The sequence below is a fragment of the Scardinius erythrophthalmus genome (genome assembly GCF_964197995.2).
Source record: "Scardinius erythrophthalmus genome assembly, contig: HAP1_SCAFFOLD_59, whole genome shotgun sequence".
Taxonomy (NCBI): Eukaryota; Metazoa; Chordata; class Actinopteri; order Cypriniformes; family Leuciscidae; genus Scardinius; species Scardinius erythrophthalmus.
The window spans coordinates 107,146-124,776 of record NW_028296534.1 but is presented as its reverse complement, the minus strand read 5'-3'; the positions used below and the strand labels follow the sequence as shown (position 1 = coordinate 124,776).

Genomic DNA, 17,631 nt, shown 5'->3' with positions numbered 1-17,631 from the left:
AAATATTAAGATAGCGCTTTATATAATGCTTTGAAACAATCTCATACAGCAGCACCAGTACAGTCAGATCAATAATATTGTTGGATATTATTATTAGGGGCCAAGCACCGAAGGTGCGTAGGCACCTATTGTATCTGTTCCCGTTCCTATTATTATTATTATTAGGGGCCAAGCACAGAAGGTGCATAGACACCTATTTTATCTGTTCCCGTTCCTATTATTATTATTATTATTAGGGGCCAAGCACCGAAGGTGCGTAGGCACCTATTGTTTTCGTTCCCGTTCTTATTATTATTAGGGGCCAAGCACCGAAGTTGCGTAGGCATCTATTGTTTTCGTTCCCGTTCTTATTATTATTAGGGGCCAAGCACCGAAGGTGCGTAGGCACCTATTGTATCTGTTCCCGTTCTTATTAGGGGCCAAGCACTGAATGTGCGGAGGCACCTATTGTATCTGTTCCCATTCCTATTATTAGGGGCCAAGCACCGAAGGTGCGTAGGCACCTATTGTTTTCGTTCCCGTTCTTATTATTATTAGGGGCCAAGCACCTAATGTTTTCGTTGCCATTCTTATTATAAGGGGCCAAGCACCGAAGGTGCGTAGGCACCTATTGTTTTCGTTGCCGTTCTTATTATTAGGGGCCAAGCACCAAAGGTGCGTAGGCACCTATTGTATCTGTTCCCGTTCCTATTATTAGGGGCCAAGCACCGAAGGTGTGGAGGCACCTATTGTATCCGTTCCCGTTCTTATTAGGTGCCAAGCACCGAAGGTGCGTTGGCACCTATTGTTTTCGTTCTCGTTCTTATTATTAGGGCCAAGCACCGAAGGTGCGGAGGCACCTATTGTATCTGTTCCCGTTCTTATTATTAGGGCCCAAGCACCGAAGGTGCGTAGGCACCTATTGTATCTGTTCCATTTCTTATTATTATTAGGGGCCAAGCACCGAAGGTGCGGAGGCACCTATTGTATCTGTTCCCGTTCTTATTAGGGGCCAAGCACCGAAGGTGCGAGGCACCTATTGTATCAGTTCCATTACTTATTATTAGGGGGGAAAGCACCAAAGGTGCGGAGGCACCTATTGTATCTGTTCCCGTTCTTATTATTCTGCCGTTTCTTCCGACTGGGTGTCTATGGCAGCCCATAGAACCGCTTGCGGGAAAGTTATGAAATTTGGCACACTGATAGAGGACAGTCCAACCTGTCACCATTTCAAATTGGGTGTCTTAAAGGTGCCCTAGAATGTGAAATTGAATTTATCTTGGCATAGTTAAATAACAAGAGTTCAGTACATGGACATGACATACAGTGAGTCTCAAACACCATAGTTTTCTCTTTCTTATTTAAATCTTTTTTGAAAAACACCCCTGTAAAACAGGCGAATCTCCACATAACACCAACTGTGACGCAACAGTTGGGATCATTAATATGTACGCCTCTAAAAATTTGCATAAGCCAGCCCATGCTCAGTGCCAGGCGAAACTGCACAGCCGAATCATCGGAAGTTCTGCAGGTGAAGAAACAAGCGAGGATCATAGAGAAAATGGCAGATCTATCTATAATCTATCTATAATCTATCTATAATCGGATACCGCTACAGTTTAATTCGAAGTTGTTAGTTGCTCTGCCCATTTCACCGCGGACTGTTTTTCTAACCTGGAACAATATCAAGCAGCCAGGCTTCTCTCGGCGTCTCAAACGGACGAAGGGGGCAATTTCAACTAACGTTATATTCCCGCAAGCGGTAAGTAGTGATTTTATTAATGATAATTTACACTGTGTTATCTAGATCCAGCGCAATATTGTTTTTTCCTCGAGAGACATCGTGGCTTGCAGACGAGCGAACGAAGCATGGCAGTTGCTCAGTGTTTGGATGTAACTACAAATGAACACAAAAATATTTTTTTAGCTCCTTCATCCGAGCCTCTGGAGAACCAGTGGGTTATGTGAATTTCTGATGTGTAATTGTTCAAGTCCAGGCAGATAATCTTTCTCTCAAAGTCGTTCAACACTGTTTATGCATCAGTAAATCGCGTTGCAGTGATAAGATCTTCATTCACGCGATCGACAGGCTGTCATCTGCTCAATGCTGGAATAGATCTAAATACTTAAAAAACTTATCATGATTCGTTAATCCCGATAGCTGTAATAGTAAAAACGTATAATCGCTGTAATAGTAAATGTTTTCCAGATAGCTCTACATGTAATGCCAGATATTTCATATGCAAGCATGTCAGCCAATCACAGCAGTGGGCGTTTACACTGAAGTCTCACAGCAGACACGCCCCTTCAAACAGAGTGTCCAGATCAGGGTATGAAATCAGGCTAGGAAATATGCCTTTTATTTCTAAATTATAACAAATTTTGATCTAATAAACATACTAACATTATAAGGGCACCCCAGGAAACATTATAAAATAATAAAATAATCCATTCTACGGCACCTTTAAAACAAATCCCTCTAGCGCCACCAACTGTCCAAAGTTGCACTCATGTTTATGCTAATAACTTTTGAACCACAAGGGCTAGAAACTAAATTCTTTTTTCACCTGATTCCTTAGCTCAAGATGATTCGATTGCACCACGTCATTTTCCGCCATGGAAATTTTTCTGCCATTTTGAATTTTCCAAAAAAGCTACTTTTTCGAACTCCTCCTAGGCCTTTGCTCCGATTTTCACTAAAATTGAACCAGATCATCTCCAGACTGTGCAGACAAAAAGTTATGGAATTCAAGTCGATTCGCTTAACCGTTTTCGAATACCACGCAAACAAATTTTATGTAGCGCTTGCGAAAACAGACACGAGCCTGTATCTCCGTAACGCTTTATCGTATTCAGACCAAACTTGGTACATATCATCATCATAGCTGTCAACCCTCCCGTTTTTTCCGGGTTTCTCACGGATTTTAACTCTTTTCCCGCTGTCTTCCCGTTTTAGTGTTTTCCCGTAAAATATCCCGTATTTTTAAAAGTCTTAATAACGGCCAGATTTTCATCCTAGGTCTTAAATTTCATTTAGTCAGGTGACAGGTCTAAAAAAGTGTTTACCCTCGTTCATTTCCAGAAACGCTGGCCGCAGAAAGTTGTTACAAAGTAGCAAAAAAGTATGGAGTTGTAGCCTACAAAGCGGAGCGCTAGATCAGGGGTCTCCAACTCGTCGCTCGCGTGCTACCAGTCGCTCGTGGCTTGATATGAGCAAGCTCGCCAGACGCCGTTCACATATCGCGTCTTTTGCGCGCTCAAGTTTGTTCAAATGTAGGCGCGCGGCAAGCACGCTCATAATTGAAGCGACGCGCAAATTTTTTTTACCAGGCGCAACGTGATGAAAAAAATCTACACTTTTCAGAATGCCGCAAACGCACCGCAGGTCATGTGACAGGAATCAACCAATCACCCCTTTCCATAACAACATTGAAAGCTCAGTCAACATGAAGGATGGGGGTGCACCCAAACACTACTAATAAATATAAGCTATAATGTGTAAATGTCAGTAATTTATCTTTTTGACTTTTTATAAAAAAATATTTAAAGGCTGAAATATGAGGTTTATCTTTGAATAAAACCTTTTTTGTCAAAACTTTATTTGAACTTGTACATGTTAGTAAATAACATGTTGCAAGACACTCTTTTAAAATCTGGCCATCATTTTTAATGGTATTTTAATGTTTACGTAAACAAAAAGTGCATATTGATGCTAATCAATTTGTTTTTTGCTGTTTTTCGACATAAAACTTGTTGAATTGACTTCATTCTGTAGTATTAGTACTTTTTGAACAGGATTCTGTGATAACCGTGATAATTTTGGTCACTTTAATCATCTTATCATTTCCTCTAGTTATGATCAACTAAAACAATCAACAATAACTGTGTTTTTACAGTATAATTATGCAAAAGTACAATTTTCTATTAAAAAAAAAATCTACCTCTCCCTCTGTCTCACACACACACATCAGATAATCCTAGATAGATAGAAAGATAGATAGATAGATAGATAGATAGATAGATAGATAGATAGATAGATAGATAGATAGATAGATAGATAGATAGATAGATAGATAGATAGATAGATAGATAGATAGTGATCCCGAGGTAACTGTCTATCTAACTTGGATAATGCGTCGTCACGTGTAGGGTCTTAAATTAGAATCTTTATGGTCTTAAAATGTCTTAAAAAGGTCTTAAATTTGACTTACTGAAACCTGCAGAAACCCTGAATGTTTACTTTGTTAATAAATAAAGCTCTTTAAACATATCCATTGGTCTGTAATATATATTGTGTAGTTATAAACTCTTTAGACTGTTAATGATTAGTGCTTTTTTTTAAAAGTTTTTGGGTAAGAATCGTGTAAAAAAAAATCCCTTATTTTGGGGATGGATTCCGGGAAATCTCCCTTATTTTCAATGTTCAATGTTGACAGCTATGCATCATAAGCATGAACTGAGGCTACATGCTGCGTTCTGGCGCAGCGCCACCTACTGGTCCAGAGATATGAAAAATGGCATATTGACACCAAACTTTGTATGTGTCATTGTCACTTCACTCTGACCACATCACATCAGTTTTGTAACTGTGCCACCTATTGGTCGAAAGTGATAATCCATTAAATCATATTTTTAATTACTGTTTCTCTGATTTTTCAGGCATTTTGCCTATAATCCTTTTTAAATGTCTTTAATTGCTCATTGTTGCAGTTGGTCTGACACTTTCAGACATGTTGGCATGTCTTGTCATCTGATTCTGCTTGGCCCCGGTAATTGCTGCTTGCAGCTATATTTAGGGGCCAAGCACCGAAGGTGCGGAGGCACCTATTGTAATCGTTAGTGTTCTTATTAGGGGCCAAGCACCGAAGGTGCGGAGGCACCTATTGTTTCTGTTCCGTTTCTTCTTATTATTATTAGGGGCCAAGCACTGAAGGTGCGGAGGCACCTATTGTTTTTGTTCGCGTTCTTATTATTATTATTAGGGGCCAAGCACCGAAGGTGCAGAGGCACCTATTGTATCTGTTCCCGTTCTTATTAGGGGCCAAGCACCAAAGGTGCGGAGGCACCTATTGTGTTTGTTCCGGTTCTTATTATTAGGGGCCAAGCACCGAAGGTGCGGAGGCACCTATTGTATCTGTTCCCGTCCTTATTATTATTAGGGGCCAAGCACCGAAGGTGCGTAGGCACCTATTGTATCTGTTCCCGTTCTTATTATTCTCTCATAACTCATTCCCTCTAGGGCCCCAGCTGTCCAAATTTGCACTCATGTTTATGCTAATAACTTTTGAACCACGAGGGCTAGAAACAAAATTCCCATTTCTTCTGATTCCCTAGCTCAAGACGATTCGATTGCACCCTATGACGTCATTTTCCGTCATGGAAATTTGTCCGCCATTTTGAATTTTTCGAAAAATCAACTTTTTCGAACTCCTCCTAGGCCGTTGCTCCGATTTTCACGAAAATTTAACCAGATCATCTACAGACCATGCCGACAAAAAGTTGTGGAATTCAAGTTGATTCGCTTAGCAATTTTCGAAAAAACCCACGAACAAATTTTACGTAGCGCTTGCGAAAACAGACGTAAGGCTGTATCTCCGCAACGCTTTATTGGATTCAGACCAAACTTGGAACATGTCATCACAAGCATGACCTGAGGCTACATGCTGCGTTTCGGCGCAGCGCCACCTACTGGTCCGGAGATATGAAAAATGGCTATTTTTTTTGCTTATAACTTCTGAATAGTTTGCCCAAAAATCATCAAATTGGTCTCGTTAGATTCAGGCCAACATGCTGAGTCGACTGATATCCAATTTTACCATATCGGCCATTTTGGCTGTCGGCCATTTTGAATTTTGTGCTAAAATGCTGTATTTTAAGAACGCATGAATGGATTGTTACTAAACATGGTATGGGTCATCAGCACGATGCCCTGAAGGAGCGTGAGAAGTTTCGAAACAGCGCCACCTTGTGGTCAAAGGTTATAACAACCTTTCCAAAAAGGCTAATAACCTTTAAATAAATCTGCCTATTGACATGCCACTGGTCTTAATAGATTCCCTGGGTCACGCTGAGAACATAGATACCAAGTTTGCCATATTTGGCCGAAGTTCCTGTCCGCCATCTTGATTTTCAGTCAAAACCTACTTTTTCTAACTCCTCCTAGACCGTTTGTCCGATTTTCACCAAAATCGAACCGTATCATCTCCACACTGTACCGACAAAAAGTTATGGAATTCGTGTTGATTCGTCAAACCGTTCTCGAATACCGCGCAAATAAATTTTACGTTGTTCTACAGCTACAGATTTAGTGCAAAAGTAATAAATCGCCCATAACTCCTAGACCGTTTGTCTTACACCACTGTGATCCCTGGCTCAAGGCGGACAAAATGGCTATCTCCAATTTCGATTTAGGCCAGAAATTTTATTTGCTATGTCGAATTTTGTCCGAAACCTACTTTTGTGAACTAGTCCTAGGTTTTTCGCCAGATCGGAACCAAGCCAGTCTAGGACATTTCTCTGGACTCTCTAGATCAAAAATTATCAAAACTTTGGCATTCGGGTGGCTGTAACAGGGTCATTTAGAAAAGGGGCGTGGCAAAATACACTCAAAAGCCTATAAATCCCAAAGGAAAACTCAGAACTTCACAAAAATTGATGAGCACATGTGTCAGAACATGGTGAGGAAGCATGCAGAGTTTCATGGAGATCGGACCATAGGTGGCGCTATAACTGGCAAAAAGCCTTCATTCTTATTAGGGGTTCAAGCATGAAATGCTGAAACCCTATTGTAATTGTAAGGATTTGTAAAACGCATCGTGCAGGCCAAACCGTAAGGCCTAGAGACGTGAAACCTGGCCAGATGGTAGGCCTCAATTTGGGGACAACCTATCAGAGTATGACCCCGAATGGCCCATAGGTGGCGCTACAGCAACCAAAAGTTCAAAATTGCTCATAACTCTTAGACCGTTTGTCCCAGGATCAAGTGCCCCATATCGTTGGAATCCTTGGCTCAAGGCGGACAAAATGGCTATCTCCGATTTGCTCGCCCTTCGGTGCCAATTTCGAGTAAATTGCATTTTTTTGAAAAACCTATTTTTGAGAACTTCTCCTTGGTTTTTCGCCAGATCGAAACCAAACCACTGCAAGAATATTCTCTGGAGTCTGACAATCAATAATCATCCAAAAAATTCAAAATTTCAATTAACGGTCGATAAGGGGAACCAAAATCTTTGATGGCACCAGGGCCACTTTTACTAAAACGGTTATAAATTGTGAACGGAAAGAGATTTTTTTGCTAAACTTGGGACACATCTTCCTGAGCTCAATCTGAGATCACTTGAAAAAAAAATCGCAACAATTGGCCACTAGGTGGCACTATAAAACGGTTATAACTTGTGAACGGAAAGAGATATTTTCGCAAAACTTGAGACACGTTCATAAGCTCAATCTGAGTTGACATGAAAAAAATCGTGACAATTGGCCACTTGGTGGCACTATAACAGTGAAAAAAATCATGAAAATAGCTATAAGCGCACCCAACCGTTAGTCTACTGAAAATTGGCGCGCAGTGTCTTTGTCCAGGGTGCCATGATAGTCTATGAGAACATTGGTGTATCTCAAAAAACTCAGTATACGTCATTGGCACAAAGCCTTGAAGGAGCCTTAGAAGTTTCAAGGAAGCCAGTGTTTTTTTCACAGGAGTGACCTCCTAAGAATCTTTGCCGAGTCCAAGAATACCAAACATGCCAGGTTTCGCCTTATGGTTTTTGTAAATGTCATTTAGAGCTTTAAAAAATTGTGGTTATCTTCAAAGCCGTTAGTCTGATCTAGACAACAACAAAAAAACAAAGGAAATTTGAAAACATAGGTAAATAGCTAAACAATAACGCCAAAATGTTAAAATTATGATAGGAACTGACAAAAAAATAAATTAAATCCAATTCATTTCACCCATGGATCATTTTGATGCTCTCACATGTTTGAAACGAACAATGATGGATTGTGATGAAATTTGTTTTGAATTGGGACTGGCGAATCCCCGTCCATACTGTCAATGACTGGTCGCAAAGACCCGCCCACTTTAGTTACTGTGCTATGTCTGACAAGCGACGCCACTATCACACCACACCAAGTTCTCACGCAGTGAAAAATACATTGCGGATCAGAAAAAAGACTGCGCGCTGACAGACAAGTACTTTTGATATGAAACAAAGTCTCACCTTTCAAATGTAGTCATTTTTTAGAGACATTTAAACAATAAATACCGTTTTGTGACTCTTTAATGTGTCTAACAGATCGCTGTAGACTCGAGGCTCAGTTAAAGCTGCTTGTGAACCGATCATCTCTTCCTTCTAGTTAATTTATAGCATTAAAATAAACATGAATGAACATAAAAGGAATGTTGTTTTAACCTGTTAAGCTGCAACCCCACTTTTGAAAAATCCCCAGAAATGACATACCCAAACTGAAACAGATACAGTTTATGAACCCTTTGTACTAAAAGCACAAGTATGATCTCATTTGAAAGCTGACACCTGGCAGTTTATTGTAAATGTAGAATTAATTATTGTCATAATGAATTTTTTTTTTATAAATAGCTTCAAAGTTTTGTAAAGTTATTAGAAATTAATTTTGATGAAACATCCTTATGAAAATAAAACTGAAGTTGGCACTGTAGCAATCTAGAAATGCACTACAGCTAAAGCCACATGTCTAAACATTTTATGTTAAAAATCTGAAGATAATAAGTCCAAAACTCTGTATTTAGTTAAATGTTTTTCAAGACCATGTCAAATTACTTTATTTTGATTTGACTCTAAAATGCAACTGATGTTTATTGTCATCTTCTAAGCATCTATCCAGTATATTGTCTCTATTGTTTTGTGGTGCAAACGAGCCCCATTCAGTTTCAGTCTCCCCCTGGTCACATTCACACCTCTCCAGCCTGGTTATGGCTCTAAATATGCATTTCTTCTGTCTGCATTATAGTTACTAACGACTGGCTATTCACAGGCTATTCATAGGGTTTCAGTCCCTAATTTATTTTCTCAAAGTTCACCTCACATTTTAAACTGTATCAAATGCATTTCTTGAATAAAGAAACATTTCAGTAAGCATTCAAAAAATCATAAAAGTATAACTTCTAGGTGGCAGGTGCACCTAGGGCTAGCTAGCATGTTAGCTTAGCACACCATCAATACACGACAATTTATGAGATTAAAACCATGTTTGTGCTCCAAACTTACTTTATAACGCAAGTGAGTATTTTAAATAATCTTCTGTGATCTAATTTGGCTTCAGATAAAAAAATCAGACAGAAAATATACTATTGGTATAGGATTCTGCACAATGATAGTCTATATAGATTAGCATTACATTATAAATATAATCTATCATTATGGAAATACCTGGCATGGCTTGAAAAACACAGGTAACTCAAATATCATTGCAAACATGTTTATTGTCTTCAAAACGTCTGTATCTGCATGTTACAACGATCTCTTGTTAGCTTTGTGTGTATCAGTGACGTCCTGGAATGTCACATGATCATGGCTCTTCTTCATGTTCCATATATGGACTATTATTGTGCATAATAGCGCCCTCAGGCTATTGATATGAATTGAAAACACAGTATCAGAGTATCCAATCGCTCATAATGATTACATCGACGCATTTGGGTATAAATTCAATAAATATTATTCCTGTCTATAGAAATCTGATGTAAATCTATGAGAATCTATCAATATTTCTCCAAATATGCACATTTTTGAGCTAAAAGCCCTGAGGGACGTTGTTTTGTGTATCGCTGTCATGACGACAGCACGGGAGTTTTTTATGAATGAAAGCGGCTGACGCGCATAATTCATATTAAAGGTATCGACTCATTTTTTCATTTCATAACTCCTGACACAAATTAAGAAATAACTGTCGCTATAAGTTTCTCAGAATACAATAGTGGTCAAATACTGAAACTTAAGTCTTATATCTTTTTAATGATGTATAGTTTGTCAAGGTATAACATTAAATCTGATAGTAACTTTGAACTATATATAAAAAAAAAACGCTTCAGTGCGCCCGCGCACTGGCAACGGTTAACAGGTTAAAGTGCTAAGACGTCAGTACACTTTGTTTTTCAAATTTAAATCCTCCTATGTTAATCTACTAACTCTCCTGACTGCTTTGTTGGACAAAATGGCGGATTATGATTAGTCAGATCGCCTGTCAATCAAACTCCCTGCGAAGGGTCAATTGAGAATGCCTGTGTGCACAATCCTGATAACTTTGCAGTTGCACATAGGAAAGCCCGGAAAATCCCGCTATAATGTAAGAGAGCATCTTTTTCATGTATTTGGACCTAGGCCTAACAATGTTTTATAGTGTGCTGTCCCCATTGTTTTTTTGTTGTTTTTTTGTTTTGCTTTTGGTGAGCGTAGGCTACTCCTGATTTTGTTAGTCATCTCATCTCTTATATGCTGTGTATGATCATATCCTGCCCTATTCATGGTAGCCTACTCGCGGACATTGCATCATCAATGTCATCAATTGCGTCATCAAGGGGCCCGCCTTGATAATCCTACTTAAGGGCCCGGTGTTGGCTCGTTACGCCACTGAATATAATTGTCTAAACTCCTTATCAAAATTAAATATTTAGGCACCTATTGTATCTGTTCCCGTTCTTATTATTAGGGGCCAAGCACCGAAGGTGCGGAGGCACCTATTGTATCTGTTCCCGTTCTTATTATTATTCTTCCGCTCTGGGAGTCTATGACAGCCCATAGAACCAATTGCGGGAAAGTTGTTTTGGTTTGACATTCTGATAGAGGACTGTCCCAACATTAAATACACCAATTTTGGTGTTTCTAAGTCATTCCCGTTAGCGCCACCACCTGTCCAAAATGCCACTGTTATTTTGCTAATAACTTTTGAACCGTAAGGCCAATCAACAAAATTATTTTTTCCTCTGATTCCTGAGCTCATGCCGATTTGATTGCACCCTATGATGTCATTTTCCGTCATAAAAACACGGCCGCCATTTTGAATTTTTCAAAAAAGCTACTTTTTCGAACTCGTCCTAGACGGTTTGTCCGATTTGCACGAAAATTGAACCAGATCATCTTCAGGCAGTGCTGACAAAAAGTTATTAAAATCTCGTTGATTCGTCAAACCGTTTTCGATAAACGCTCGAACAAATTTTACACAGCGCTTGCAAAAACAGTCATAAGGCTGTATCTCCGCAACGCTTTATCGTATTCAGACCAAACTTGGTACATGTCATCACAAGCATGACCTGAGGCAACATGCTGCGTTTCGGCACAGCGCCACCTACTGGTCCAGAGATATGAAAAATGGCTATTTTTGCTTATAACTTCTGAACAATTTGTCCAAAAATCATAAAATTGGTCTCGTTAGATTCAGGGCATCATGCCGATACAACTGATATCCAATTTTACCATATCGGCCATTTTGACTGTCGGCCATTTTGAATTTTGTGCTAAAATGCTGTATTTTAAGAACGCATGAACGGATTGTTACGAAACTTGGTATGGGTCATCAGCACAATGTCCTGAACGAGCGTGAGAAGTTTTGAAACAGCGCCACCTAGTGGTGAGTTTTTTTTTTTCAAATGCTTATAAGTTTGGGTGTGGTCGACTTATTTTCACGAGACTAATATATTTGGACTCCTGAATCGTTGCCGAGTCCAACAATACCAAATATGCTAGGTTTTGCCTTACGGTTTGTGTAGCGTTGTGATTTAGCGCTTAAAAAACATTTGGCTATATCTTCGAAACTGCTAGTCCGATCGAGACGAAACCACCGTCAGAAGTTTGGAAACATAGGTCGATATCAACAAGCCAATGCCCAAATGCGAAAATATTGATAGTAAGGGGTAGTAAAATCCAATCAAAGTCATGTGTCAGTCATTTTTTACGTGTTTTTTCATATAAATGTCTATAACTCCGAAGCGAATTGAGATATTTTCACCAAAATTGACACACATATGTATGGGCTCACTCTGAGGACACATAAAAAAATTGGTGGGACTGAGCCTCTTGGTGGCGCTATAATAGAACAAAACATGAAATTCCCATTGACTTCAATACAGTTTTGTGACATAAAATGCTATACTAAACAAATGCATTGGTGTAATATTACGAAACTCAGAATGTGCCTTCAGCACCATCCCTTGAAAGGACCCAAAATATTTCGAGACAGCGCCACCTTTTGGTCAAAAGTTATAACAAAATTTCTAAAAATGCTAATAACGTTTGAATAAATCTGCCTATTAAAATGCCACTGGTATTAATAGATTCCTTGGGTCAAGCCGAGAACACAGATACCAAGTTTACCTTATTTGGCCTAACTTCCTGTCCGCCATCTTGATTTTCATTCAAAACCTACTTTTTCGAACTCCTCCTAGACCGTTTGTCCGATTTTCACCAAAATCGAATCGTATCATCTCCAGACGGTGCAGACTAAAAGATATTGATTTCGTGTCGATAGATGAAACCGTTTTCGTATAGCGCAGCAGCAAAGTTGAGGCATGATGCCAAATAGGGCTGCACGATTAACCTTTATCGCATCGATATTGAGGTTTTAACTCCCGCAATAACCTAACCTCAGGAGTCTGAGGTTTTTTCCCCCGCCTCTGACATTTGAGTGACAAACCTATTAGCCAATCAAAATGGTCGAATCTCGCGTTCCTGGCTTGCTGGCCAATTAGAAATGGCAATGGAAAGTTACAAGGTTGTATGCAGTGCACCGTATTTCTGTCAGCAGCAAAGCAGCTAACACACAACGTGTACCTCGAATTGTGCCAATAGAAAAAGCTTGTAACTGCGCAGAAATGGCCGAAATATGCGACCATTTTTTGAGAATGTGCGAGTTAAAATTTTATGTGGTCGCATTTGTGCGAGTGCATGGTCATGTAGCCTACTAAGTTAAATTCACGCATGAATTTTCTGCATTGAACTTGTTTTAGCGCCCGCCAAAGTGAATTTTTGTCCCGCCAAAGTATTATTTGATCGGTGAGTAATGTAGATGAACTGCTGCGCTTATGAGTGACAGGGCGCATGTTTGACAGAACGAGCAGAGAGAGAGCCGGTCGCGCGCGCGCGCATTCTCTCTCTCTCTCTCTCTCTCTCTCTCTCTCTCTCTCTCTCTCTCTCTCTCCGGAGCCTGTCGAAAGTGTAAACAAGACTTCACCGTCTCCAAACTAAGCGCTGTCTTGCTCTCTCTCCCTCGCACAAAATAAATCGACACGGTGGTAAAAGGTCGGAAGACCAAAGTTTCATGTGGATCATTCGGAGATTTTTTTTCCCCTGAATTACCGCTGGGTGTGAATTGTGCTAAATAAATTGAACTGAAAAGCGTTCCGGACATTTAACTGACAAAAAAAAACTCTTTAACCTGTTAAGCTTCACCAGTGCGTCGGCGCACTGAAGCGTTTTTTTTTTATTTAGTAAAAAATTACTATAAGATTTAATGTTATACATTGACAAACTATACATCATTAAAAAGATATAAGACTCAAGTTTCAGTATTTGACCACTATTGTATTCTGAAAAACTTATAGTGACAGTTATGTCTTAATTTGTGTCAGGAGTTATGAAATGAAAAAATGAGTCGATACCTTTAATATGAATTATGACCGTCAGCCGCTTTCATTCATAAAAAACTCCCGTGCTGTCGTCATGACAGCGATACACAAAACAACGTCCCTCAGGGCTTTAGCTCAAAAATGTGCAGATTTGGAGAAATATTGATATATTTTCATAAGTTTTCATCAGATTTCTATAGACAGGAATAATATTTATTGAATTTATGCCCAAATGCGTCGATGTAATCATTATGAGCGCTGGACACTGTGATGTATTGTGTTTTCAATCCATACCAACAGCCTGAGGGCGCTACATTCACAATAATAGTCCATTTATGTAACATGAAGAAGAACCATGATCATGTGACAATCCAGGAAGTCTCGAACACACACAAAGCTATCAGAGATCGTTGTTACATGCAGAAAAAAGACTTTTTGAAGACAATAAACATGATTGAAATGATATTTGGTTTACCTGTGTTCTTCAAATAATGTCAGGTATTTCCATAATAATAGATTATATTTATAATGTATTGCTAATCGATATAAACTTTATCATTGTGCAGAATAATAAAAAATATATATTTTCTGTCTGATTTTTTAATCTGAAGCGAAATTATATCACAGAAGATTATTTAAAACACTCTACTTGCGTTATAAATTAAGTTTGAAGCACAAAAATGGTTTTAATCTCATAAATTGTCGTGTATTGATGGTGTGCTAAGCTAACATGCTAGCTAGCTCTAGGTGCACCTGCCACATATTGCAGTTATCCTTTTATAATTTTTTTCTAAATATGCTTACTAAAATGTTTCATTATTCAAGCAGGGCATTTAATCCAGTGTTTAAATGTTAAGTAAGAACTTTGATAAAAGAAATTAGGGATTGAAACCCTATGAATAGCCAGTCGTTAGTAACTATAATGCAGACAAAAGAAATGCATATTTCGAGCCATAGCCAGGCTGGAGAGGTGTGAATGTGTGCAGGGGGAGATTGAGACTGAATGGGGCTCGTTTGCACCACAAAACAATAGAGACAATATACTGGATAGATGGTTAGAAGATGGCAATAAACATCAGAAGCATCTTTAACGTCAAATCAAAATAAAGTCAACTGACATGGTCTTGAAAAACATTTCACTAAATACAGAGTTTTGGACTTATTATCTTCAGATTTTAAACATAAAATGTTTAGACATGTGGCTTTAGCTGTAGTGCATTTCTAGATTGCTCCAGTGCCAACTTCAATTTTATTTTCATGAGGATGTTTCATAAAAAATAATTTCTAATAACTTTACAAAACTTTGAAGCTATTTATAACAATTTTTTTTTCATTATGACAATAATTAATTCTACATTTACAATAAACTGCCAGGTGTCAGCTTTCAAATGAGATCATACTTGTGCTTTTAGTGCAAAGGGTTCATGAACTGTATCTGTTTAAGTTTGGGTATGTCATTTCTGGGGATTTTTCAAAAGTGGCGTTGCAGCTTAACAGGTTAATTAAACGAAAAAAATATCCAGTGATGAAATGTTTTCTGTGTTGACAGAAATCTTGGATGTCCATGTCCTAACTGCTGGGATAATCACACAACGCGCATGACACGTCCAATTCGCGAACTAATGACTCCTTTGAACCGATTCATTTTAATGAATGGTTAAAACAACTGATCTTTCCAACAGTGAACTCAGGAGACGTCTGAATCGGTGTATAACTAATCAGTAACACTTTACAATAAGGTTATATTTATTACATAAATTACATAAAAAGTACAGTTTTAAGCTTTAAAATAAATAAAACCAAAAAAATCGAAAATCGCACCGCAATCGCAATATTTGTCAGAAAAACCGCAATTAGGTTTTTTCCTCAAAATCGTGCAGCCCTAATGCCAAAAGCACTATTCAGGCTTTATCTTTGCAATGCCTTGACATATTGACACCAAACTTTGTATGTGTCATTTTCACTTCACTCTGACCACATCACATCAGTTTTGTAACTGCACCACCTATTGGTCAAAAGTGATAATCAATTAAATAATATTTTTATTTACTGTTTCTATGATTTTTCAGCCATTTCGCCTATAATCCTCTTTAAATGTCTTTAATTGCTCATTGTTGCAGTTGATCTGACACTTTCAGCAATGTTGGCATGTCTTGTCGTCTAATTCTGCTTGGCCCCGGTAATTGCTGCTTGCAGCTATATTATTATTATTATTAGGGGCCAAGCACCGAAGGTGCGGAGGCACCTATTGTATCTGTTCCCGTTCTTATTATTAGGGGCCAAGCACTGAAGGTGCGGAGGCACCTATTGTATCTGTTCCCGTTCTTATTATTATTATTATTCCGCTTCTTCTTCTTCCGCTCTGGGAGTCTATGGCAGCCCATAGAACCGCTTGCAGGAAAGTTATGAAATTTGGCACACTGATAGAGGACAGTCTGAAAAGTCACCATAGCAAATTTGGTGTCTTAAAACCAATCCCTCTAGCGCCACCAACTGTCCAAAGTTTCACTCATGTTTATGCTAATAACTTTTGAACCACAAGGCCTATCAACAAAATTCTTTTGTCATCTGATTCCTTGGCTCAACACGATTCGATTGCAACCTATGACGTCATTTCCGTCATGGAAATTTTTCCGCCATTTTGAATTTTCCGAAAAACCTACTTTTTTTTAACTCCTCCTAGGCCGTTGCTCCGATTTTCACGAAAATTGAACCAGATCATCTCCAGACAATGCCGACAAAAAGTTATGGAATTCCAGTTGATTCGTCAAACCGTTTTCGAAAGCATTTGGAAAAAAAATTCACCACTAGGTGGCGCTGTTTCGAAACTTCTCACGCTCCTTCAGGACATCGTGCTGATGACCCATACCAAGTTTCGTAACAATTCGTTCATGCGTTCTTAAAATACAGCATTTTAGCACAAAATCAAAATGGCCGACAGTCAAAATGGCCGATATGGTCAAATTGGATATCAGTCGAATCGGCATGTTGCCCTGAATCTAACCAATCTTTGGTTGGATTTTACTACCCCTTACTATCAATATTTTCGCATTTGGGCATTGGCATGTTGATACCGACCTATGTTTCCAAACTTCTGACGGTGGTTTCGTCTCGATCGGACTAGCAGTTTCGAAGATATAGCCAAATGTTTTTTAAGCGCTAAATCACAACGCTACACAAACCATAAGGCAAAACCTAGCATATTTGGTATCGTTGGACTCGGCAACGATTCAGGAGTCCAAAGATATTAGTCTCGTGAAAATAAGTCAACCACACCCAAACTTATAAGCATTTGAAAAAAAAACCTCACCACTAGGTGGCGCTGTTTCAAAACTTCTCACGGTCGTTCAGGACATTGTGCTGATGACCCATACCAAGTTTCGTAACAATCCGTTCATGCGTTCTTAAAATACAGCATTTTAACACAAAATTCAATATGGCCGACAGTCAAAATGGCCGATATGGCAAAATTGAATATCAGTCGACTCGGCATGTCGCCCTGAATCTAACAAGACCAATTTTATGATTTTTGGACAAACTGTTCAGAAGTTATAAACAAATATAGCCATTTTTCATATCTCCGGACCAGTAGGTGGCGCTGCGCCGAAACACAGCATGTTGCCTCAGGTCATGCTTGTGATGACTTGTACCAAGTTTGGTCTGAATACGATAAAGCGTTGCGGAGATACAGCCTTACGACTGTTTTTGCAGCCGCTACGTAAAATTTGTTCGAGTGTTTATCGAAAACGGTTTGACGAATCAATTTGAATTCCATAACTTTTTGTCAGCACTGCCTGAAGAGGATCTGGTTCAATTTTCGTGCAAATCGGACAAACCGTCTAGGACGAGTTAGAAAAAGTAGGTTTTTAGAAAAATTCAAAATGGCGGCCATATTTTAATGACGGAAATAGGGTGCAATCGAATCGTCATGAGCACAGGAATCAGAGGAAAAAAGAATTTTGTTGATTGGCCTTACGCTTCAAAAGTTATTAGCATAATAAAAGTGAAACTTTGGACAGGTGGTGGCGCTAGAGGGAGTGACTTAGAAACACCAA

General features: G+C 38.9%; 1 protein-coding gene across 1 annotated transcript in view; it reads right to left on the bottom strand.

The window, feature by feature from the left end:
* Window positions 1-17,631, bottom strand: part of lonrf2 (LON peptidase N-terminal domain and ring finger 2) — a gene marked incomplete at its 5' end in the record, with an annotated part of 99,883 nt that overhangs the window by 7,410 nt on the left and 74,842 nt on the right. The gene's annotated exons all lie outside the window — the stretch shown is intronic.